Source organism: Anolis sagrei, chromosome 2, assembly GCF_037176765.1.
Source record: "Anolis sagrei isolate rAnoSag1 chromosome 2, rAnoSag1.mat, whole genome shotgun sequence".
Classification (NCBI taxonomy): domain Eukaryota; kingdom Metazoa; phylum Chordata; class Lepidosauria; order Squamata; family Dactyloidae; genus Anolis; species Anolis sagrei.
The window spans coordinates 296,751,071-296,778,397 of NC_090022.1; the positions used below are offsets into that span (position 1 = coordinate 296,751,071).

The 27,327-nt window shown below is 43.3% G+C and overlaps 1 protein-coding gene and 1 non-coding gene across 10 annotated transcripts in view; one reads left to right on the plus strand and one right to left on the minus strand.

The window, feature by feature from the left end:
• The window catches only part of CELF4 (CUGBP Elav-like family member 4), a 1,028,038-nt gene that overhangs the window by 832,091 nt on the left and 168,620 nt on the right, over positions 1-27,327 (plus strand). The gene's annotated exons all lie outside the window — the stretch shown is intronic.
• On the minus strand, positions 13,889-14,016 carry LOC137096488 (U6atac minor spliceosomal RNA). The gene has a single exon (XR_010909488.1). It is a non-coding gene; the product is annotated as a U6atac minor spliceosomal RNA (small nuclear RNA).

Sequence of the window (27,327 nt, forward strand, 5' to 3'; positions counted from 1 at the left end):
GGTATACATATTTTTCATTATCCAACTGAAAATTTTGAAGGATTTAGACTTTAAAAATCTACCCCGTTTTGTGAGTACTTTTCATTTTTAAAATGACCTACATTGGCAGCTCATGAGCCACATGCTGTAGGGCTGGGTTGCAACCACAAGAGGGCAGAAGATAGACAAAAAGGTTGCCTAAGAGGAAGAGAAGATGCAAACAGAAGAGGATATGTAATTTGCAATACTATTTATTATTTAAAAGCTATGGTTCTCTTTACGATTTTATGAATGGTCCCATTAGAAAATACCCATAAAATGGGTATTTTCTAGGGCTGGGCGGTTTCGTTTCGTTAATTCATAATTCGTTAAAAATTCGTTATTTTTTTTATAACAAAGCGATAACGAACCATTCTGGAGCAACTTAAAAACGAAACAAATTTTTAAATTCGTTTCGTAAATGCTTCGGATTTGTTATATATTCGTTTCGTTATCGGTTTGAGGTCGTTTCGTTATTATTTCCGCATGTCTGGGGCAAGTTTTATAGTTGTTTTTTGTTTAATTAGTGAAAAAAAATTATAATATCACACCAACAGTCAACAACAGAGGGAGAGGGAAGCTTCAGAAGTTCCCCCTCTCCCATTTGGAGGTTTTTTAGCGTATTGCGCGGTCGCGTCCGCCATTAACGAATCGATTCATTATTGTTTCGTAATTTTTTTTACATTTACGAAATTTTGTAAATATCGAACTTTTTAAAAGAAAATTTTCGGAATTCTTTTAAATATCGAAACGCAAAAACCCCCAAAAAACGAATCGATTTTAGAAACAAATTTTTCTGTTGTTACCCAGGCCTAGTATTTTCTAATGGGACCATTCATAAAATCTAATTCCAGAATTGCTCAATTGCATTGCAAATAAAAACAAGTCATTAAGGAACACCAGTAGTGTGTGAAAGTGGGTTTAAGAAGGTGTGCAGGAGCACTGTACAAACACAGGGCCACAAATTGGCAAATCAGCACAATTGCCCTAATATTTATCGTGTCAGAAGCAAATCAAACAGTTGCATTGCATTTTTAACAAACAAACAAACAAAACACAAAGTTTGCAAGCTTGGTAGTTGATTAAATGTCCTTTGTCCAGTATCTGGCCACTTGGAATGCCTCTGGTGTTGCCGCAAGAAGGTCCTCCATGGTGCATGTGGCAGGGCTCAGGTTGCATTGCAGCAGGTGGTCAGAGGTTGGCTCTTCTCCACACTCGCATGTCGTGGATTCAACTTTGTAGACCCATTTCTTAAGGTTGGCTCTGTACCTAGACACTAGACTCCTATTGATGCAGGCCAAAATCCCATTGGCTTTTTTTGCCGTTGCGTCACATTGTTGGCTCATGTTTAAGTTGTTGTCCACAAGGACCCCAAGTCCATTTCTTGTGAGTTGTTTTGCAGAAGATGCTTCTAATGAGCCACCATTTTGTCCCAAAGGATGAATGCGGTGCTGAAATAGTTCAGCATTTGGATTTTCTGCTGTGAACAAAGCAAAAAGTGCAAGCGTAGAATGAAGGGAGAAAGAACAGGATCTTGAGTCAACTCTTGAGTTAGACCTTATTCTATTTTGACTTTGGGGCTCTCTCAAAAATTAAAAATAAATATTGCAACAATCTCCCTTGAAAAATATTGGAATGTGTGCAGGGCCTCTGGGAGAGATCTGCTTGCGTCATGCACATATCAATGATTTTAATGAAATTCCTGGCCCAATCCCTCCTTATGATTCTCCAGGGAGCCTTTCTAATTGGCAGATCTCGGGGTCTCTGAGGGTGTTTGACAGGGAAGAGTGGCATGGCACATGGAGGAAGTCTAGTATGTCTGTTTGGCGCATGCCTCCTACAGATCCAGAGAAAAAGAATGTGGCAGGGCTGGAAGGACGAGGAGTGAGAATACAAAATTAAATGGAATTCCTCCTTCCACTCTTCTTGTAACATCCTCAGTCCACCACATCCACAGACAAGGGAGATAATGGGATCTGTCTCCCAGGGCCAACTGAGAAGTAGCCCAATGTGGTCCTCAAAGTCTTGTCTTCCACACATGTCAGTGAAGGAACCATCTCCACATTCGAGCGTCATTTGCTTCTTGTCCCCAGTAAGAGGTTGTCATGTCAGTTCTCCTTTGTATCCCGGTGTCTCCCCTCTCAAGAAACACACATCTTTGTCCCTGCCAAAACTGTCACTGTCTTCATCTTGGGAATGCAAAGCAGCTGAGACCTCTGAGTAGCTTTGTCATATTCTGGGGGAGGAAATGACATGGACATTGGTGTTCCTGTTGTAATTTGCCAGTGGAAAGCAATGGGATAGGAGATGTGGGTCTTATTTATGGGCTTACAGTTTTCCACTGTCTTCATCCTCATCATCAGGACAGACTCTGTGATTCTGTAATGCATCATCCAATGGCTGTCTATAATTGGGAAGTGATTGTTGGAGCTTACACCAACAATCACTTCCCAATTGAATTTCCCAATTATAACTGGGAAGTGATTGTTGGCTTGAGACATGGAAGGATGTACCTGCCCTTTCTCCACCACAGCCAGATGCATCCAATATGTATAAAATCCGGAGGTAACAGTGTAATGCAGAAGCTAAAACAAAACCCATGTGGCATCAATAAAAGCATAGTGTCTAGATCAGTGGTTCTCAACCTGAGGTCCCCAGATGTTTTTGGTCTACAACTCCCAGAAATCCCAGCCAGTTTACCAGCTGTTAGGATTTCTGGGAGTTGAAGGTCAAAAACATCTGGGGACCCCAGGTTGAGAACCACTGATCTAGATGAAGGGAAATCATAGTTTCCGTTTTTTCTGCTTTAGTCACCTGGAATAACCCTGCATCTGGTGCTGGGCAAAGCAATTCAAGAAGGAGATGGACAAGCTGAGACATGTCCAGAGAAGGGCCACCACAATGGTTCAAAGTCTGGAAACCATGAATCCCTCTGAGGAGTGGCTTAGGGAGCTAGATACATTTAGCCTGGAGAAGAGAAGGTTGAGATGGTATAGCCATCAGAGGCATGTTTAAACATCTCAAGATATGTTATATTGAGAAGGGAGCAAGCTTGTTTTTGATTGCTCCAGAGATTACATTTCTGTAAATTTGTCTTTTAAATATATTTTGAACTCTTTGAGTCATCTGCGAGCTGAGAAAGGCAGTATACAAATACAGTAAATAAATAAATAAATGTAATAGAATTGTGTATTTGCAATACACACACACACACACACACTTACATGCATACATACATCCATATATTCAAATAAATAACCCAGTCTTTCTTATGTAAAAAGGGCAGACTAGCCAAGTGTCTTTAATAATGTGCAACACAAACATACTGTGCCTTGTCACCATATTATTTTCTTTGAAATTCACCATTCACCCAAATTCACCCAATAAGAGAGTTCACTACTGAAAAAGACGACAATGGTATGTGTGTGTATGTGTGTGTGTGTATAATATATAGATATGAGACACAGGTTCCCAGCTTCCTCTGAGACCTCAAGTCATTGTACCTTCAAATCTTTCCCAATTATGGCAACCCTACAACCATATCACAAAGTTTTCTGAGGTTGACAGTGTATTTCAGTGTATGTACACAGTAGAATTAATGCACTTTTACTGCCATGACTCAATGCTATGGAATCATGGGAGTTATCATTGTACGTTGTCTTTAGAGTACTGGTACCTCACCAAACTACAACTCCTGAGATTCCATACCCCTGATCAACCCTGAAAAAGATTAAGCCGTTGTAAAATAGAAGACTGACATCCTGAAATAGTTATTCTTTTGCTCTTCCTTCTCAATTGATCGTGACCAACACTTTCTTGGCTTCGTGGACAGGCAGCTTTCAATTATTCAGGGTAACAGCTCCTTCCCAAACCTGGCAGGATGGACTATGGCGCACGAACCTTTGCTCACAGCCATTAAAAAGACAGTGGCCCTTTGGGGGACAATAAGGGACTCGGCTCTCTTTCCTTGGTCCTATTCCAGAGTGAACAACTCCTCCTGCCTCCCAGAGCCAGGGATCTCAGCTTTCAGCACCACTCTGGAGTATTTTTAGCAAAAAGTGTGGAACCAGCTGCTACAATCCATCCCCAAAGTGGCTCAGATCAGGGAGGTGGGAGGAACATGATCCTGAAGGAGAGACAGGTGAACGGGACAGCAGTGAGAGCTAAGTGATTTGGAGCAGAGATTCCCACATGCTCCCAGACATATGTTTCCGTTGTCCAGTGTGCAACACATTGCAAAGTTCTAGTGGTAGACCCTTACAAGCTTTCAGTTCACATCAGTTACAGATAGCCTCATGGGGAACAATGAGATGTTACACTAAATGCACAGCTGTGCAGAGAATAGAGCAGCTGTACAAGCCACACACACACATTGTGTTGATGTCTTGTCCTATGCATGAACAAGTGCCTAAGAGGCATCAATAGGAGCATAGTGTCTAGGTCAATTGAAGTAATAGCCTCACTCTGTTCTGCTTTGATCAAACTCATCTGGAATCATATTCTGTCGAGTTCTGGAGAAAGCAATTCAAGAAGGAGGTGATCAAGAAGACATAATGCGCCCAATGAAAGACAACTGAAATGTATCTCACTACCTCTGAGGATGCTTGCCATAGATGCAGGCGAAACGTCAGGAGAAATGCCTCTAGAACAGTGATTCTCAACCTGGGGTCCCCAGATGTTTTTGGCCTTCAACTCCCAGAAATCCTAACAGCTGGTAAACTGGCTGGGATTTCTGGGAGTTGTAGGCCAAAAACATCTGGGGACCCCAGGTTGAGAACCACTGCTCTAGAACATGGCCATATAGCCCGAAAAAACCTACAACAACACAACTGAAATGGTCTAAGACAGTGGTGTCCATCCTTTGGTCCTCCATGTGCTTTAGACTTCAGCTCCCAGAATTCTTGACCATTGGACAAGTTGGCCATGGCTTCTGGGAGTTGAATTCCTGAACACCTGGAGGATCGTTGGCTAAGATCTGCAAGCCATGAATCCCTTTGAGAAATAGCTTTGGGAGCTGGGCATGTTTAGCTTGGAGAAAAGAAGACTAAGAGGGCATATATGATAGCCATGTGTAAATATTTGGAAGGATGCCATCTTGAGGAGGGAGCAAGCTTTTTTTATTTTTTTTTATTTTTTTGCTGCTCTTGAGATTAGGACAAAGTGCAATGGTTTCAAATTGGAGGGAAAGAGTTACCATAGGGTAAAATTTGACAACTCTTGAACTTCCATGGTTCAGTGTTATGGAATCCTGTGAATTGTAGGTTTACAAGGTCTTGAGCCTTCTTTGCTAAAGACTCATTAAGCTATAACTCCCAGGATTCCATAGCATTGAGCCATGTTCAAGAGATGTCAAGTTGCATTAATTCAATAGTGTAGTTCTGAGAGTGCCTTGGACTGCGAGAAGATCCAACCAGTCCATCCTCCAGGAAATAAAGCCCGACTGCTCACTGGAGGGAAAGATACTAGAGACAAAGTTGAAGTCCTTTGGCCACATCATGAGGAGACAGCAAAGCCTAGAGAAGACAATTATGCTGGGGAAAGTGGAAGGCAAAAGGAAGAGGGGCCGACCAAGGGCAAGATGGATGGATGGCATCCTTGAAGTGACTGGACTGACCTTGAAGGAGCTGGGGGTGGTGACGGCCGATAGGGAGCTCTGGCGTGGAATGGTCCATGAGGTCACAAAGAGTCGGAGATGACTGAACGAATGAACAACAAAAGATTCAACTTTAGATGGATCACTTGTTGTCAAATCCTATGCACTAGAAGAAGCCAGGAGGTCATTCCTTTTTTGCATGGCTACCTTGGGATCCAGATTATTTATCTGTTCATTTGACTATCAGAGGCAGAAGGCTTGAAGACTGGCCCATAGGACGAGGTCTGCATGCGATTTCCCCCTTAATGCTCCCAATGTTTTTTGCCGCCGAGTCCGCTGTCAACATCCCTCAAGAGCACGCAAGGCAGGCGCTTCTCCGGTGGGGCCTTGGGGAGTGATTTATGCAAGGGGGCTGATACAGTAAATGCAATTTGTTTTAATTAAGGGGATGGGCTATTGCATAATTCACGAAAATGACCAGGCGAGGCAGTTTGGGAGAATTACAAGTCATTCTCGCAAATTCCATTAGCTATAACGCAGCAAATGTTGCAGGAAAGGGAGACCGAGTGTTAAAGAGGAGAAGGGCTCCATCAGGAAACATAAATGCTGCATCTCTGTTTATATAATAGAAACGGCTCGCCCTTCTCGGCAATGAAGCTCTGTAGCAGTGACAGAAGGCCTCTAAATGAGAAGCAATCTGGAATAAAGTGGCGGGGAATGTGTGATGCAAGAAGAGGCAACATCTATGGCGGGGCTGGGAATAATCGGGATGTGTCCATTGGGAGAGTCCCATCCAAACCTTACTGCATCGCTCTTCAGAGTTGTTGCTCTTGTTGTTGTTGCTGTCTTTATTGATATCCCGACTTTTCTCCATGACTTTTCCCCACAACAATAAAAGTCGTGTCAAACTGCATTAAACTGTAGATGCACCCTGGGAATTGAGACCAATTGCATGTTAAAGAAGATGACAATTAAACATGTACAAAACCAAATTGAACGATTAATGTGAAAACAGATAAAAAGGTCTTAAAAGCTATTCAATAGCATTTGAAACGATGCAGTGCTTTCAGACTTTTGTTACAAGCTTTCAGTTCTAAAAGCTTCTTTGAAAAGTTCCCAGCTGTTGATATAAGGACAAAAATGGGGTGCATCTATAATGTAGAATGGGTGCAGTTTGATACTCCTCCTTGGTAGTATCTATTCTAAACTGTACAGTAATGCATCTAATGAAGTTATTCTTGACCTGCATGTTCTCCCGCAGTGAGGACATCAGTTTCCAGGTGGAAGGCGGTCCCAGTAGAGGTTGGCTTGATGTGCCTTCCTCTTGGCACGTTTCTCTCTTTTGACCTCCATTCGTGCCTCTTCAAATTCTACAGCACTGCTGGTCACAGCTGACCTCCAGTTAGAGCACTCGAGGGCCAGGGCTTCCCAGTTCTCAGTGTCTATGCCAGAGTTTTTAAGGTTCACTTTGAGACCACCTTTAAATCTCTTTTCCTGCCCACCAACATTCCATTTTCCATTCTTGAGTTTGGAGTAGAACAACTGCTTTGGGAGATGGTGGTCAGGCATTTGGACAACGTGTCCAGTCCAGCGTAGTTGATGGCAGAGGACCATTGCTTCAATGCTGGTGAACTTTGCTTCTTCCAGCATGCTGACATTTGTCCATCTGTCTTCCCAAGGGATTTGCAGGATTTTTCAGAGGCAGTGCTGATGGAATTGTTCAAGGAGTTGCATGTGACATCTGTAGATAGTCCACGTTATAAAGGCAAGGAAGGAGGGTGAGCGGTAGGGTAGGGAGGGAGGGAGGGAAGGAGGAAAGAAAGAGAGAAGAAAGGAAGGAAAGGCCGGTGAGAGAGAGGAGGGCCTGAGAAAAGAGCCCAAGGGGCTACATATGGCCCCTTGGCCTGGGCTTGCCCATACCTGTGCTATATGGACGCATTTTTATAATACTGGAGATGACACATAATAATCTTTAATAGCCATGGATGGTCCTAAGCTCAACAGAATCATCCTTTTTCTTAAAAGATTGTTCACATTGGGTTGTTGTAGGTTTTTTCGGGCTATATGGCCATGTTCTAGAGGCATTTCTCCTGACGTTTCTCCTGCATCTATGGCAAGCATCCGCAGAGGTAGTGAGCTCTGTTGGAACTAGGCAAAAGGGTTTATATATCTGTGGAATGACCAGGATGCAGGCGAAACGTCAGGAGAGAATGCCTCTAGACCATGGTCATATAGCCCGAAAAAACCTACAACAACCCAGTGATTCCGGCCATGAAAGCCTTCGACAATACATTGTTCACATTGGTGGCTGTCACAGCATCTTGTGACAGTGAATTACATTGATTAACAATATGCTGTGTTAAGAAGCTTCCTTTTTGTTGACATGAAGGATCAATGTGCAAATTCTCAAATGGAGGGATATTTAGGATGGAACCAGGGTTGGGATCCTATGAGATATAATGGGGAGGCAGCACTGCATTATTTCAAAGAAGGTAAACAAAGAATTGGGCTGGAAACTGCTCTAAAAGAGTTGTTTCCCACCTGGATGAATAGCGACAAAATGGCTAATGTAAATAATTGTAAAAGGGATGCACAGCGGGGCAAAAATCCCTACCTTCACATTTACGCTGATGGGATGCGAAGTGCTAGTGATTAATCCCAGAAAGAGGTCTTGGGGGTCAGAGTAGCAAGCGGGCTGAAAATGTCAGCGGCAATGAAAAAGACAAAGTCAATATTAAGACTGATAAGGAAAGTTATTGAAAAAGTGCAATCAACATAGAGCCAAATGCCATTTATATACACAGGGAAAGAAAGAGAAAGAGTCATACACTAGTGCACATATGCACATATGGTGCCCACGTCATGTTGGGGGGTTTTTTCACATCCTGTCTCAGAAATGAGCTGGTAAAGCTGTAAAGGAGCACAGTAAATGGCAAATAGAGATGATCAGAGGGTATACTTGAAGGAACTTTCCTTCATCTTGAAAGAAATCCATGATGGGGAGAGGTCTGGAGGAGACTAACAAAATTATGAACAGTGAGAAAAGACTGAAAAAAGTTCCTTCAATTTCACCCTCTGATCGTCTTTATTTGCCATTTACTGTACTCCTTTACAGCTTTACCAGCTCATTTGTGTGTCACTTAGTTTTGCTAATTTTCTCTGCCCCGATCTATCAACATGGGATTTTCCCAATACAGGCAGCCCCTGAGTTACAAACATCCAACTTACAAATGACTCCTAATTCAGAACTGGGGTGAGACAACAGGAAGTGAAAGAAATCTATCCCTCGGAAGGGGTAGATGTCCCATGATCATAACTCCTGAGGGAAAGAGGTCTCCGTGGAACCTTTCTCTCCAATCCTTGTTTCCACAACAAGCCAAATTTTACAAGGCCTTTAGCCTTCTCTGCCATAGAATGCTGGTACTTTGCCAAACTACAACCCCCAGGATTCCATAGATTGAGCCATGACAGTGAAAGTGATATCAAACTAAATTCATTCTACAGTGTATATGTGCTGTCTATGTCTCTTCATGGACTATCACTCGGTTATTTAGCATGGGCCCACAGGAACTTCAGTCTTTCACATCTTTCATCAAAAGAACTCAAGAAAGTCAAAAGACCAATGTGTTGCACTCCAGATCCAGAAGCCCTCTGACTTAAACACACCACATGAAGAGTGAAGAATCAAATCTTCTTTTATTAAAGCCGGAAGAAATACATGCTTATAAGAAAATCAGCAGATTCCAAAAAGTATTAGTCCATAAACAGTAGTAACCCAAAGCAATGTCCACACAAGGCAATCCAAGGCAGCATTAATCCAGACAGGAATCAAGCAAGATGCAGACAATTCAAAAGGCTAAAAAAAACTCCACAGAAACAAGATCCCTTGAACAAGATTTCCATGGCACAAGAACTTGGTTTCCAAACGATGCCTGATCTGACAAGATTTTCTACAGGCAAACCTTAAATCCCAAAAACTGATTTCATTTCCCCCCAGTTTTTGACTTTAATTGATGAATTCTTTCAGATCTACGTAAACATTGGGCCTCTTGTCGATTCTGGCTAATCTCCAGCCGCCAACTCTGCTTATCTGACTCCTCATTAACTTTAGCAGGTGTGAGACTGTTTTCCTAACTAGAATCTGGAGAGCTCACAGACAAAGGGAGTAAACTTTTCTCCCAAGACCTGACAGAAAAATTCTCATGAGAATCTGCCCTTTGCACCGAAGCCTCTCTGTCAGTGTCTGCATGAAACTCATTGACCAAAGTGTCTCCATCTTGCATGTCAGAGTCAGTCCCAGCATCCCCCATATCAGAAGCAACAGGAGACTGATTTCCCTCCTCATTACCCACATCAGACACAGAAACATCAGGAAACTGAAACACATTCACAGGTTCAAGCACAGACTTGGGTTCAATCATGGGCTGAGTCCCAACACAAGGGACATTTTATGCCACACGGTTTATAACACATTCATTCTACTTCAGTGGTTCCCAATTTATGGTCTGTGAACCACTAGTGGTCCACAAGAACTAAAATATGATCCACGGCCTCGCTATTACTCCACCTTTGCAACGAGAGCAACTGGTCTCTCCAAAGCCTTTTATAGCGCTGAGGCTTATTAAATATGGTTTTCTGTGGACAAGCAGATGGCAACTACTGGATGGCATATGTTCTATATCAGAAACTAGAGCTGATGTGATCAATCCAATGCAATTTTGTGAATCAACACACCAAATAACCAAACCAAATCTAAATTTCACAAAAAAACCTCATTTGTAACCCTTTTGGTACTAATGTTGGAGAGTGGTCCTTGATCAAAGTGGTCCCTGGTCAAGAAAAGGGTGAGAACCACTGTTCTTTAACCATCATTGTTCCATCTTCTAGGGACCTGCAATTTACATGGATAGTTTCCCCCAAGCTGTCGATCAACTTATGGTGACCTCATACATTTCATAGGGTTTACTTAGGCAAAGAATACTCAGGGAGGACTTTGCAACTTCTTCGTCTGAAATATAGTATGTTACACTTGTATTCATTGTGGGCGGATGGGGAGATATACTTTCCAAGTACTATCCATGACCCACTCTGCGTAACTTCCATATGAAACCTGGTGGCTTTAAGGTATTCAGGTCAAGCTTCTTTATAAGCAATGCATGTAATTTCTAGTCACCTCCAAGCTTATGGTGATCCCATAAATTTCATATGGTTTTCATGAGGAAGAACTTCCTGACTGTGAGAGTGTGGTGGAGGCTCCTTCTTTGGAAGCTTTTAAACAGAGGCTGGATGGCCATCTGTCAGGGGTGATTTAAATGCAATATTCCTGCTTCTTGGCAGGGAGTTGGACTGGATGACCCATGAGGTCTCATCCAACTCTTTGATTCTATGATTCTATGATTCTTAAACAGTGAATCCTCAAAGGTGGTTTTGCAAGTTGATTCAGCACCTGGTATTCATTGGTAGTTTCCCATCCAAATTGTAGCTCTGGCTGGCCCTGCTTATCTGCGAAGATCAGATGGATTTGATGCCTTCTTTGGGGTGTTAGGGAAAAGTTTCTGGAAGTCACAGAGAAAGAGCAATTCTACCTCATGAAATGCCAATCCTCAGGATTTCATAGGACGCAACCATGACAATTGAAGTGGAATCATAGTGCCATAATTCTGTACTGTGAAAGATCCCCAAGTAAACATTATTGGGCTTGGTGGCCTGAAACTGTAGATGATTTCATATGCTCATATTTATTATGGCAATCATTCTCTGAGACTGTCTGAATGCCCTCGCTGCAATAAATGACATTTTCACCAAGGAATGGGGTGGGGAAAACCAATAGGAGAGCTGTCTCTTAAAAGTGAACTGGAATAGAAATTATCTGAAAAGCCATACTTTGGACACATGGTCAATATTCCCATAATCCACAGGCCAAAATAAATCGGACTGATCACTAGTATCTAATAAACTATTGATAAACAGTTGTGCATCGGACAAGCTGAAAGATGTCTAGACACTTTTAGAGGAAATTCATAAACAGCTGTCTATATCTGGGGCCAACTCGCACGTCAACCTGAAAACCATTTAGCTTATTATATTCCCTTTATGATTACAATATCGGATCTACGAGCTGAAAAAGTCCAGCCGCTCTAAGAATCTATGAGGGTATCTAAAAACTTCAGGAATGGGAGGAAAGATGCATAATATTAGAGGAAAGTAAGAAGAGGGAGAAAGAAGATAATCTCAAATAGAGGAATTTGTTAATTGTTGGGTATATCTACAGTATATCACTAAAAGCTTCTTGGTACCACTTTGACTGTGGTGTCAAGCTTCTTTTAGTGGAGGGCAACTAAAATGGAGGGCAACTAAAATGATCAAGGGTCTGGAGAACAAGCCCTATGAGGAGTGGCTTAAAGAGCTGGGCATGTTTAGCCTGCAGAAGAGAAGGCTGAGAGGAGACATGATAGCCATGTATAAATACGTGAGAGGAAGTCATAGAGAGGAGGGAGCAAGCTTGTTTTCTGCTGCCCTGGAAACTAGGACGCAATGGAACAATGGCTTCAAACTATACGAAAGGAGAGTCCACCTGAACATGAGGAAGAACTTCCTGACTGTGAGAGCCGTTCAGCAGTGGAACTCTCTGGAGTGTGGTGGAGGCTCCTTCTTCAAAGTCCTTTAAGCAGAGGCTGGATGGCCATCTGTTGGGGGTGCTTTGAATGCGACTTTCCTGCTTCTTGGCAGAAGGTTGCACTGGATGGCCCACGAGGTCTCTTCCAATTCTATTAATTGTTTCTATTGACCCCTGGGATTCTGAGTTTGTTTTTTGTTTTCTAGAGAGTTCTAGTGTCAGTCTACAGAGGATTGTGTTTCCCTAACCAAACTGTAAATTCCAAGATTCCATAAAACAGAGGTGTGACCCTCAAAGTGGTATGACACTGTGATAACTGTGCAGTACAGATGCATCTCAACTCTTTTCTCAGCAGAATGGAAGGCGAGAAGAAGGAATCCATTTTGCTTCCTTCTTCTTCGTGCGTCCCGTCTGAGACCTTGAAGGACATTTGTTGAAATCAATTTGTTGCTCCTCATTCATTAAATGTTTCAACAGCAAACCTGAAATTCATTTTTTTTTCAAACCATTAGATGCCAATGATGTTGAATTTTTGATTAGCGGCTCATGTTATTTTGATATTTTGCATCTCTTGGGAGGGATAATTGCAGAGCTTTGGCCTTTTTCAAGTTACTTTAATTTATTTTATTTTACTTTATGATTTAATGGCTACTCTATTTGTTAACAGTTCATGTAACTCATTACGTTTACATCTTCTCCGACTGGTTTAATGTTAACAAATCAAGGCTTAAATCCCATCGGTGCCATAGACAGGTGTAAATTCCCTTCGAATGTGGCTATACCTTTGTGCCATTTCCATATGGATGCAGAAGCAGAGTTTGTCACATATAGTTCTGCCTGCATGGAGGGTGCATAACTTCTTGTCAGACGCCTTCAATGCACGTCTTCATTGGACTGTGGTAGGTTTTTTGGGCTATATGGCCATGTTCTAGAAGCATTCTACCCCTAATGTTTCATAGAATCATAGAATCATAAAATCAAAGAGTTGGAAGAGACCTCATGGGCCATTCAGTCCAACCCCCTGCCAAGAAGCAGGAAATTCGCATTCAAAGCACCCCCAATAGATGGCCATCCAGCTTCTGTTTAAAAGCTTCCAAAGAAGGAGCCTCCACCACACTCCAGGGCAGAGAGTTCCACTGCTGAATGGCTCTCACAGTCAGGAAGTTCTTCCTCATGTTCAGGTGGAATCTCCTCTCTTGTAGTTTGAAGCCATTGTTTCGCGTCCTAGTCTCCAGGAAAGCAGAAAACAAGCTTGCTCCCTCCTCCCTGTGGCTTCCTCTCACATATTTATACATGGCTATCATATCGCCTCTCAGCCTTCTCTTCTTCAGGCTAAACATGCCCAGTTCTTTAAGCTGCTCTTCATAGGGCTTGTTCTCCAGACCCTTGATCATTTTAGTTGCCCTCCTCTGGACACATTCCAGCTTGTCAATATCTCTCTTGAATTGTGGTGCCCAGAATTGGACACAATATTCCAGGTGTGGTCTAACCAAGGCAGAATAGAGGGGTAGCATTACTTCCCTAGATCTAGACACTAGGCTCCTATTGATGCAGGCCAAAATCCCATTGGCTTTTTTTGCCGCCACATCACAGTGTTGGCTCATGTTTAACTTGTTGTCCACGAGGACTCCAAGATCTTTTTCACACGTACTGCTCTTGAGCCAAAAACCTGGTTAGATGCTACTAAGTAAGTGGCAATACCTTAACCATATGCATGTTGTTCAGGCCACTAGGACCTCTTCCATCCTTATCAAGGGGAGTGCTAACCTTCTCTCCTTTCATTCACCTGCATCTATGGCAAGCATCCTCAGAGGTTGTGAAGTCTCACAACCTCTGTAGATGCTCGCCACAGATGCAGGCAAAATGTCAGGAGAGAATGCTTCTAGAACATGGCCATACAGCCCTAAAAACCTACAACAACCCAGTGATTCCAGCCATGAAAGCCTTTGACAATACATCTCTTGATTTATTGTGATTACAGGAACAGCCACTGTTTGTTTCCCAGTGCATATTGGGACAAAAAGCAACCACACTGGAAGATGCACAAGTGGTTCCATAGCTAATTCAGAACAAGAGTAGTCCATCACAATAGATTTTCACTATTTCAGCATGACACTGAATCTGTTCCTATTGATCTAATGGTACAACGTGGCTTTGATCAAAGTGTTGAGCATGCTTGCCTTAGATGCAGGCAAAATGTCAGGAAAGAATGCCTCTAGAACATGGCCATACAGCCCAAAAAATGTACAACAACCCAGTGATTCCGGGCCATGAAAGTCTTCAACCAAATTGGGAGGGATAGCCAATACTCCAGAGGACAGGAGCAAGATTCAAAATGATCTTGACAGATTAGAGAGATGATGGACCAAAACTAACAAAATGAATTTCAACGGGGACAAATGCAAGATACTCCACTTAGGCAGAAAAAACGAAATGCAAAGATACAGAATGGGGGACAATGCTTGCCTTGAGAGCAGTACATGTGAAAAAGATCTTGGAGTCCTCGTGGACAACAAGTTAAACATGAGCCAGGAATGTGATGTGGCAGGGAAAAAAGCCAATGGGATTTTGGCCTGCATCAAGAGGAGCATAGTGTCTAGATCTAGGGAAGCCATGATCCCCATGCTCTATTCCGTCTTGGTTAGACCACACCGGGAATATTGTGTCCAATTCTGGGCCCACAATTCAAGAGAGATATTGACAAGCTGGAATGTGTCCAGAGGAGGGCCACTAAAATGATCAAGGGTCTGGAGAACAAGCCCTATGAGGAGCGGCTTAAGGAGGTGGGCATGTTTAGCCTGAAGAAGAGAAGGCTGAGAGGAGATATGATAGCCATGTATAAATATGTGAGAGGGAGCCACAGGGAGGAGGGAGCAAGCTTGTGTTCTGCTTCCTTGGAGACTAGGACGTGGAACAATGGCTTCAAACTACAAGAAAGGAGATTCCATCTGAACATGAGGAAGAACTTCCTGACTGTGAGAGCCGTTCAGCAGTGGGACTCTCTGCCCCGGAGTGTGGTAGAGGCTCCTTCTTTGGAAGCTTTTAAACAGAGGCTGAATGGCCATCTGTCAGGGGTGATTTGAATGCAATATTCCTACTTCTTGGCAGAATGGGGTTGGACTGGATGGCCCATGAGGTCTCTTCTAACTCTTTGATTCTATGATTCTATGAAAGTCTTCAACAATACAATGTTACTTTTCATTTGGCCCAGCTCTCTAATACCTAAAGGTCATTTTTGTTTTTGATCTGCCAATTTGATAAGCATGCCTTCCATTCCCTCATGGCGTAGTGCCACCAGCTCCTCTCCAACTTCAGTGCATGTAGACTGAGTTCTTTGGATTCAGATATGTAGTCCAGCACCATATGCACAAAGAAAGGAGAAGTGAATCCCATAAAAGAAGTGTGTTCTCAGTTTTCATGTAACTGTCTCTGTCTCTCCGAGAGCTCATGGCCCTTGCCACCCCATAAGTGTCTCTGGGAGGAAAGATGAAGTGTGTCACGTTGTTCACGGACAGGAACGCACACCTCTGGGTCACCTCTGTTTTGGTCTCTGTCAGTCAAGGCTGCCTTGCCGTGACAAACCCGTTGCCTGCCATCCCCCAACAAATAAGGGAATGATGAGTCTGTGTCATGAAGGAGGGCACCGCTTCACCTCCCGTTGGCCTCCTTCACCTCCGGAACATGACTGGAGAATGACAGGAACATGAGGCCAAGGAGTAGGACAAGCCTGGAATCCCTCTATGGCTCCGGCAGTGACGGGTGCTTTCAAAGCCTCTCCCCTTACACTGGGAGCTGCGAAGGATGGATGGCGGTGCAACTCCGAATGAAAACTGAGCTCTTCTTCGCCAGATGGTCAGATCCCTTCTGGCATGAGTGAGGCTGTGCCAAAAGGCTTCAAAATACTCTTGGAAGACTGGGAACGGGTAGCATTCATTCAATGGCTTGAGAATATTGCATTTTGAATTATAGTTCTCCAAAACTTCACAGCAAGGATAGTTCCCCAAAAACGATAGGTAGGACCAAAACATTTTGAACTATCTTGTTGTCATTTTAATCTGCACAACACCATAAGTCTCAGATGTGGGGAAAATACAACAATAATAATATTAATAATAATAATAGGTGCCACAAATACCATCTGCCTGCAACAAAGAACTGGTGGGATCACAAGCCTGAAAAAGTTACATCCCAGTCTTCTTATTGTTGTGTACCTTCAAGTCATTTTTGACTTATGTTAGCCCCAACCTAACCATATGTTAGCCTCAACCCTTTGGTCACCCAGTGGGTTAGAGTCCCCAGTGGCACAGTGGGTTAAACCCCTGTGCCAGCAGAACTGAAGACCGACAGGTCACAGGTTCGAATCCGGGGAGAGGCAGATGAGCTCCCTCTATCAGCTCCAGCTCCTCATGCGGGGACATGAGAGATGCCTCCCACAAGGATGATAAGAACATCATATCATCCAGGCGTCCTTCCTGACACGACAAAATAATAATAATAATTATTATTATTATTATTATTATTTGTGTCAGAAGTGACTTGAGAAACTGCAAGTTGCTTCTGGTGTGAGAGAATTGGTTGTCTGCAAGCGCGTTGCCCAGGGGATGCCTGGATATTTTGATGTTTTAGCTTCTCTCATGTCCCCACATTGGAGCTGGAGCTGACAGAGGGAGCTCAACCTGTTCTCCCTGGATTTGAACCACTGATCTATTGGTCAGCAGTCCAGCTGGCACAAGAGTTCAACCCACTGTATTCATTGCCCACCTTCCCTTATAGCTTGAAGTGGAGTAGAATGCAGGAAGATAAAACACAACACAAGACTATTAAAGTGCTTATAACAAAATACACACTAGATAAACATCAATAGAATGCAAGCAGGATACAAATATAGTATACCCCCAGGTAGCCAGAACACTAAAGCAACCAGAACAAATTGAAGAAATAATACTTTCAATAAAAATTAAAATACATGTATAATACAGTAAAACTGTACTACATTAAGTTAAGTTTACCTTCATTTCCCTTTATTTGCTGTCATTTCATATTAATATCAAAATGCTTTATGATATGGTATAGTAAGGGGTATAGTATTAGTAACTCTCATGCAACCAGAAACTACATTTATCTGACATCTACCAGTTTCCATGGGTGCTAGTTAACTAAGACTCTACAGTAAGGAGGCTCCTTCTTTGGAAACTTATAAACAGAGGCTAGATGGCCATCTGTCAGGGGTGATTTGAATGCAATATTCCTGCTTCTTGGCAGAATGGGGTTGGACTGGATGGCCCATGAGGTTTCTTCCAACTCTTTGATTCTATGATTCTAATGACAATAGCAGATCCATATTCAGGGTTCCTTTGCTGGAGGACTACTGCTGTGATCATAACTATCCCTATGGAAGATTTTTCTGGACTTTTGCAATTCTATGGCTACTTAAGTCTTCTTTTTAATTATCACAAATAAAATTTTAAATTGTTTTAAATTTCAGTAAGTCACCTTGGATCCCCACCCTGTGAGAAAAGAGATATACATTCAATAAATAAAATAAAATATATGTTTGGCAAATGCATGAACACTCCCAGATACCCCCATGAAATGAAATAAGGTGAGGTTTATTTATTTGTCATGTCAGGGCAACCAGTCAATTGTATTACATTTCTAACAGAACAAAACAAACAGGCAAAACACAAAATTTGCAAGTTTGGTAGTTGATTAAATGTCCTTTGACCAGTATCTGGCCACTTGGAGTGCCTCTAGTGTTGCTGCAAGAAGGTCCTCCATGGTGCATGTGGCAGGGCTCAGGTTGCATTGCAGCAGGTGATCTGTAGTTTGCTCTTCTCCACACTCGCATGTCGTGGATTCCATTTTGTGGCCCCATTTCTTGAGGTTGGTTCTGCATCTCGTGGTGCCAGAGCGCAGTCTGTTCAGCGCCTTCCAAGTCGCCTAGTCTTCTGTGTGCCCAGGGGGGAGTCTCTCATCTGGTATCAGCCATTGGTTGAGGTTCTGGGTTTGAGCCTGCCACTTTTGGACTCTCACTTGCTGAGGTGTTCCAGCAAGTGTCTCTGTAGATCTTAGAAAACTATTTCTAGATTTAAGTCGTTGATATGCTGGCTGATACCCAAACAGGGAATGAGCTGGAGATGTCTCTGCCTTGGTCCTTTCACTATAAGGTGAGAGAAGGATCTGGAAGGGAATTCAGAAAACAAGAGCTTCACTTGGTCAATAAGATCCATGAGTCAGTGGCAAGTCCCTTTGGGGATGTTGAATCCAATCTATATTTTCATCCAGGCTTCAAAGGAGCTCTCCAAAGTGCTGAAACCTACCCCCTGGCTAGATTCAGCACTTTGGATAGCTCATGTAAAGCTTGCCAAAACTGGAGCAGGTTCACCCCTTGCAACCTACACAGAAGCCATAGAGGGGTATAGCTCTGTGCAATCATGAGTGCCAAAAGGTTCAGGCGCTCCTCTGAGTATAAATCACACACTGTCAAAACAACTGGCAGTTTTCCACATGGCTTCAGAAATAATAGTTGTCTAATTGTAGCCTTTGATTGTAGTCTCTGTCAGTGGGTGGGCAAGCGATTGCATTCCTCTACCGCATTTTAGGCAATGTGGCATAGCGACACCCTCCCCCCCCCCCCCACATGGAACATATATCTTCTGGGCAGATGGGTTTGCCATGTATGCATCAGAACATGTGTGCTTTTGTGTGTCCGTGTCCATCCCTCGCTTCTTTCAGTGTTCCTCCCCTCCGCATGGCCCCATCAAGCTTTTTTATTATTATTTCAAAGAGACACCGGTGTTATCACAGAAGGTGCCTGCCATCAAAAATTACAGAAAATGACATGGTAACCAGGCATCGAGGGAAAAAATACAATAATAATTGATCTGTGTGGGCTGTTGAGTGTTACAGTTTGAAAGTGTCATAGAAGAGGAAGGGGCTGGGATGAAGGATGGGAGAAAGAAATCCGAGGAAGCCAAGAGTGTTTTTGGAGGGGGAGAACATCCCTCACATATAAATTGTGCTTTTGAAATAAAGCAGGTTCTAAGAGTGATCAGGCTTACTTCCCATTCACTTCATTTTCTTGAAGCTTTGAAGCTGGCTTCTTGTTAGTACTGTACCACGTCCACACCATGATGCTCATGTTGTTTAGACCATAGCACAATGCCCATCAGTTCACAACCGTATAAGGGGTATTCCATGTGTGCATTTTGCATACAGTTGTGCATACAGCATGGGTATCTACTTACCCATGCCTTCAATGTACCACTTGGTTTGCTGGCTTATTGAAATATCAGACAGAAGGGTAGATACCAACACTGAATTATGTCACTGGAGATTTATGCAATGGTAACATGATGTACAATTGGGTTTTTTGCTAGGATATACATAGCTCTTTTATGCAATTTGAATCCATTCCTCTGCGCCTTATTTTCTAGAGCAGAAGTAAGCAAGCTATATTCCTCCTCAATATGAAATCCTTTCCAGTATTTTAACATGACCATTGTGTCTCCTCTCAATCTTCTCTTCTCCTAGTTAAACATCTCCAGTTCCCTCAGCCACTTCTCAAAAGGATTCATGGTTTCCAAACCTTTGACCATTTAGGTTGCCCTTCTCTGGACAGCTTCCAGCTTGTCCATATCCTTGTTGAATTTTTGTGTCCTGAATTGGACATAAGGTTATTCCAGGTGAGAAGGTCTGACCAAAGCAGAAGAGAGTGGGGCTATAACTTCCCTCCATCTGGAGACTATATTTCGGTTGATGCAGTCTAGAATTGCATTGACTTTCTGAGCTTCTGCATCATAGTGTGTTGGTTCCTGCACCAGCTGCGCCCGTACCTTGGGAAGTCTGACTTGGCCACGGTAGTCCACGCTCTGGTTACATCCCGTTTAGACTACTGCAACGCTCTCTACGTGGGGTTGCCTTTGAAGACGGCTCGGAAGCTCCAACTAGTCCAGCGTTCGGCAGCCATGATACTAACAGGAGCGGAGCGCAGGGAGCATACAACTCCTTTGCTGCACCAGCTCCACTGGCTGCCGATTTGCTACCGGGCTCAATTCAAAGTGCTGGCGTTGGCCTATAAAGCCCTAAACGGTTCTGGCCCAACCTACCTATCCGAACGTATCTCTGCCTATGAACCCACCAGGACCCTAAGATCTTCTGGGGAGGCCCTGCTCTCGATCCCGCCTGCATCACAGGCACGGCTGGTGGGGATGAGGGACAGGGCCTTCTCTGTGGTGGCCCCTCGGCTGTGGAACGCCCTTCCCATGGACATTAGATCAGCCCCTTCGCTAATGGTGTTTCGAAGAAAACTAAAAACCTGGCTGTTTGAACAGGCGTTCGGATAAATAGTGCAATGAACACGATGAATATAGGAAACGGAATTATGGATGACGAATTGGATCACGATTTTAGTTACGAGACGTTAATGTGTTGTTATTGAGATGTCATTAGTTTGTATTTTATACTGTTAATGGTTTTAATATTGTATGTTGTTGGTTTGACTTTTGCTCTTGTTGTGAACCGCGTTGAGTCGCCTACGGGCTGAGAAACTGCGGTATACAAGCAAAGTAAATAAATAAATAAATAAATGAACTTGTAGTCCACAAATCATGGAATCCTGGGAGTTGTAGTTTTGGCAGAGAAGGCTAAAGACCTTCTAAAGCTATAATTCCCATGATATCATAGTATTGAATCAAGGCAATTAAAGTGTTACCAAGCTGCATTGATTCTATAGTGTTGATGCACCCTGTGTCTGTTGACCGAACATGTAGCTGATGCTGTGTGAGTTTAATTCCGCAGCTTGGGTGTGATCCTGGATTCATCGTTGAGCCTGGATCCCCAGGTTTCAGCGGTGACCAGAGGAGCATTTGCACAGCTTAGGCTCGTGCGCCAGCTGCGCCCGTACCTTGGGAAGTCTGACTTGGCCACGGTGGTACACGCTCTGGTCACATCCCGCCTTGACTACTGCAATGCTCTCTACGTGGGGCTGCCCTTGAAGACGGCCCAGAAGCTTCAGCTAGTCCAGCGCACGGCAGCCATGATACTAACAGGAGCGGGACGCAGGGAGCATACAACGCCCTTGTTGTTCCAGCTCCACTGGCTGCCGATTTGCTACCAGGCCCAATTTAAGGTGCTGGTGTTATCCTACAAAGCCCTAAACGGTTCTGGCCCAAAATACCTGTCTGACTGCATCTCGGCCTATGAGCCCACGAGGACTTTGAGATCGTCTGGGGAGGCCCTTCTCTCGATCCCGCCTGCCTCACAGGCACGCCTGGTGGGGACGAGGGATAGGGCCTTCTCGGTGGTGGCCCCCCGGCTGTGGAACACCCTCCCTGTTGACATCAGACAGGCGCCCTCCCTTATGACATTCCACAAGAGACTAAAGACGTGGTTGTTTGAGAAGGCGTTTGACTAAGTGCTACAACAACTGGCAATGACGATTGGAACGGAACATGGATAACGAGATCGGATTGTGATTCTATGATGAGACGTTGCGAATGATTTAGTGTAATTGTATTATTGATAGTGATGTTGTTATTGTTGTTTGTGATATTGCTTATATTGTAAATTGTTTTTATATGTTGTACACCGCCATGAGTCGCCCTAGGGCTGAGAACGGCGGTCTACAAATGCAGTAAATAAATAAATAAATAAATAATTCCAAACAATTGGAGTTATAGAGACACATCTGTCATAGACCTCTTAAAGTCACATATAGCCCTTACAATGGTGGTTGCCAGCTTTTTCCCTTATAGAATAATAGAATCATAGAATCAAAGAGTTGGAAGAGACCTCATGGGCCATCCAGTCCAACCCCATTCTGCCAAGAAGCAGGAATATTGCATTCAAATCACCCCTGACAGATGGCCATCCAGCCTCTGTTTAAAAGCTTCCAAAGAGGGAGCCTCCACCACACTCCGGGGCAGAGAGTTCCACTGCTGAACGGCTCTCACAGTCAGGAAGTTCTTCCTCATGTTCAGATGGAATTTCCTCTCTTGTAGTTTGAAGCCCTTGTTCCGCGTCCTAGTCTCCAAGGAAGCAGAAAACAAGCTTGCTCCCTCCTCCCTGTGGCTTCCTCTCACATATTTATACATGGCTATCATATCTCCTCTCAGCCTTCTCTTCTTCAGGCTAAACATGCCCAGTTCCCCAAGCCGCTCCTCATAGGGCTTGTTCTCCAGACCCTTGATCATTTTAGTCGCCCTCCTCTGGACACATTCCAGCTTGTCAATATCTCTCTTGAACTGTGGTGCCCAGAATTGGACACAATATTCCAGATGTGGTCTAACTAAAGCAGAATAGAGGGGTAGCATTACTTCCTTAGATCTAGACACTATGCTCCTATTGATGCAGGCCAAAATCCCATTGGCTTTTTTTGCCGCCACATCACATTGTTGGCTCATGTTTAACTTGTTGTCCACGAGGACTCCAAGATCTTTTTCACACGTACTGCTCTCGAGCCAGGCATCCCCCATTCTGTATCTTTGCATTTCATTTTTTCTGCCAAAGTGGAGTATCTTGCATTTGTCACTGTTGAACTTCATTTTGTTAGTTTTGGCCCATCTCTCTAAGGGGTCCTGCATGTTTTAATGATTATTGAATCTGTAGAAATTTAAAAGTCACCCATTTTCATAGCATGGAGGTGCAATAATGGGAGATGCCAGCTCTTTCACCTGTCATAGACTTCTTAAACACATAAAGGCCCCTGTAGCCAAACCCACGACATGGCGACCTTCATTACTATGTCACTTTGCTCCAAGGGTCACCCCCTGGCAGACAATATCGCATCCTCCGATGGTGCCTTCCTTGCCCTCTGAGAAGTTCAGTCCTACTGACTCTCAGAAAGAGCAGCAGCTGGAGGGAAAATAACTGTAAAATTCTATCGCTGCAATAAAAGGCATTAACCATCTGAACACTCATTTCAATCAAATAATGCAGCCCATTCATATTTAAACAGGAAATATTGTTTAATGTTTATGGTAATGACCAAATCAAATTTTAAAAATTAAACATGGAATTAAACATTAAAGAGTGGCTCCTGAGTTTGGTGCATGGGGCGGAGCGGGGGGACCGTTCGTTCCAGTAGTAATCCTTCCGTTAAGAGATATTGGCCCCATCTACACTGCCATATAATGCAGTTTTAAAACTTTTATTATATGGTCAGTGCACTCATTGAACTGCATTATATGATTCTACACCAACCATTTAAAGCAATTACAAACTTCATTATATAGCGGTGTTGATGAGGCCATTGATTGGACTGGGCCAAAGTGGAAGGACCGTATTTCGTGAATGTCTTTCCCCTTGAGACATATTCCCCTTTCAAAAAATAATTAAGGGATCACTGGGAACAGGGAGGTTCAATGTGTATTTTCCAGAGAGTAGAAATAGCTCTTTTGGTGGATGTTGCTCTTAGTTGACATCAAATGAACTTTGACTTATGCAGACCGTATGAGTGAGATGCCTATATAAGACTGTGTTACTAACTGTCCTGGTCAGATCCTGAAAACTCAAAGCAGCCATGGCTTCATTGAACAAATCAGTCCGCCTGCACAACGGTTTTCCTCATTTTCAACAGCAGTTTCATTTTACTGAATGTTACTATGCAAGGAGGTATTGTAGTACTTTAAAAGGCTTCAAACTACAAGAGAGGAGATTCCATCTGAACATGAGGAAGAACTTCCTGACTGTGAGAGCCATTCAGCAGTGGAACTCTCTGCCTCAGAGTGTGGTGGAAGCTGCTTCTTTGGAAGCTTTTAAACAGAGGCTGGATGGCCATCTGTCAGGGGTGATTTAAATGCAATATTTCTGCTTCTTGGCAGAATGGGGTTGGACTGGATGGCCCATGAGGTCTCTTCCAACTCTAGGATTCTGTGATTCTAAAAGGAATGACGATGGTACCATAAGCTTTCATAAACTATGTCTACTTCCTCAGATACATCTGTGTGAATAGCCACAGACATGCAAAACTTATGAGTAGATCTCCATCTGAATGGTTGAGGAAGTTTTGAGAAAGGAAATGTGATAAATTGGTCAAGAGAGCCTTCATGTGTTAACTAGTATTATAATATGTGTAGCGTGTCAGGAAACCATTGTCCCCATTCAACTCACTGTCAATGGAGTAGAGTTGTGGATACTTCCCAATTCAGCTCTTTTTTCCCCAGTCTTCTTTGTAGGCTTTGTTGCTGTTGATGTTGTTGCTGTTCAAAAGCTATTCTGATCTCAGAGAAGAATCCTTGTTCATGAAAGCCCCCAACATCTGAAGTAGACTCCATCTACAAAAGCTTTTGCTACAAATTCATTATCTCACAATTGATCTTTAATGTATTACAAGATCTCTTTGCAACTGATATTCCAGACTAATGAACATGGCTATGGGATGTTGTAGGTTTTTTTTTTTTTTTGGGTTATATGGCCATGGTCTAGAGCAGTGGTTCTCAACCTGGGGTCCCCAGATGTTTTTGGCCTTCAACTACCAGAAATCCTAACAGATGTTAAACTGGCTGGGATTTCTGGGAGTTGTAGGCCAAAAACATCTGGGGACCCCAGGTTGAGAACCACTGGTCTAGAGGCATTCTCTCCTGACGTTTCTGCTGCATCTATGGCAAGCATCCTCAGAGGTAGTGAGGTCTGTTGGAACTAAGAAAAGGGGTTTATATATCTGTGGAATGACCAGGGTGGGACAAAGGACTCTTGTCTGCTGGAGCTAGGCACAATCAGGCCATTATAGTGGTCAAGGTGGTCATTTGAAACATTCACACCTAGCTCCAGCAGACAAGAGTCCTTTGTCTCACCCTAGTCATTCCACAGATATATAAACCCTTTTTCCTAGTTCCAACAGACCTCACTACCTCTGAGGATGCTTGCCATAGATGCAGGCAAAACGTCAGGAGAGAATGCCTCTAGACCATGGCCATATAGCCCGAAAAAAACTACAACAACCCAGTGATTTCGGCCATGAAAGCCTTCGACAGTACATTGAACATGGCTATGTTTCTGAATTATTGTGAACATTGTTGTTCTTTTCAAAAAGACTGGCATCTCTTGATGTGTCCAAAGCACAACCTCAGTTGAGTCATTTTGGTTTCTAGAAAGAGTTCAGGATTGATATGCTCTTTTTTTGGCTTTTCTGAATGTTCATAGAACTCTTCCAGCCTCACATTTCCATGGAGTCAACTCTCTTAGTGTTAGTTTTTCCATCTGTGCATAGAAATCAGAAAAATAATGGTGTAGAGCGGTGGTTCCCAACCTTTAGTCCTCCAGGTGTTTTCAACCCCAACTCCCAGAAATTCCAGCCAACTTGCCAGCTGATAGGAATTGTGGCAACTGAAGTGCAAAACACCTGTAGACCCAAAGTAAAGCACCATTGGTGCAGATAACCCTGACTTTGGTATTTAATCATGTATGTTTACACTTGAGGATCTGTTCCTGAAATAGCTGACCTCATAGTAGATCTGACCACTGCTACAGTTTATGTGCCTTGTTTATGTCCTTCTTCTTGTTGTCATGGGTGGAGGACACAGCTTCCTTCTCCAAAGCAAGAAAATATGGGCATCACTGCTGCATGTGACTTCTATTGGTGCCAGTAGATTATTTCTTGATGGGACAGCATGGAGGCAGGTGCCCAATTTGGAGGGCAGGAGCTTTCCTAGAAACTTAGAGGTTGAAACTGTCCCTGCTACAACATGTCCATACTCTTTTTGGATACAAAGGGAGGAAGGGGCCAAGGGACAAAGATGAGGAATGTTTTGTGCAGAAAGAACATGTTGTACTGATGTTGGATCAAGGAGCCACGCTGCTGAAGCCTGACTTTTGAAGTCAATAACTAGGTGCGAGCTTGGCGGTGTAGACAATTATGAAGATAAGATGCAGTTTTACCAATTGTACCTCAGTATGTCAAGCAGAACAAATGAAATCCTTCACAACCTCTTAGAGGATACCAATTCAATTTCAAGTGCATGGGATGAGGCTAAGCATGATAGTCACAGGTTAAGATAAAAACTTGCCATTTCCTTGTACTTGCCTGGCTAATTTCTTCAGTCTTTGAAATGCCACACATTTCAGCCTGCCAGCAAAGCCAGTCAGATGGGGAAAGTGCTCAAATATTGTGTGTGTGAAATAGATGGAGAGATTTAGGATGAGGGAATGTGGGACTGAGGTAAGGACAGAGTAACAAAATAGCACGACCTCCAGAAAACAGCTGCTGTGATAGAAAATAGAGGCAGAAGATGAGAAACAGGAGGTCATGTAATTATGATGGTTAATCTTTCTTCTGATCTTAAATACCTGGCTCTGTTTTCTTTGTTCTTCTCTTTTCATTTCCACAGTTCATCCCAGTCTGCATGCAGAACTGGGTATGTTTCTGAAGTGAATCAAAGGAGATACCAGTCCATAGTTCGTATACAAACTCATTTGGGAAGGAAGTTTCAGAAAACCTGAAAAGTTTTCTGAAAAATGTATTGTCAAAGGTTTTCATGGCCGGAATCCATGGGTTGTTGTAGGTTTTTCCGGGCTATATGGCCATGTTCTGGAGGCAATTTTTCTCTTGACGTTTCGCCTGCATCTATGGCAAGCATCCTCAGAGGTAATGAGGTCTGTTGGAACTAGGAAAGTAGGTTTATATATCTGTGGAATGACCAGGGTGGGACAAAGGACTCTTGTCTGCTGGAGCTAGGCACAATCAGGCCATTATATGCTAATCAAGGTGGTCAGTTGAAACAGTCACACCTAGCTCCAGCAGACAAGAGTCCTTTGTCCCACCCTGGTCATTCCACAGATATATAAACCTACTTTCCTAGTTCCAACAGACCTCATTACCTCTGAGGATGCTTGCCATAGATGCAGGCGAAACGTCAGGAGAAAAATTGCCTCCAGAACATGGCCATATAGCCCGGAAAAACCTACAACAACCCATTTTCTGAAAAATTCACATTAATCCCATCTGTGCATACATTTACTTCCTGCTATTCAGAATAGTTCACCCCTGTCCTTGGGACCACTCTGATTCTTTGGATCTAAGGACAAAAACAAGTCTCAGTCTTATTGGTTAGTCCCAGCTTAAATAGGCTTCCTGAACCAATTGTTGCCAGGTTAAAACTCT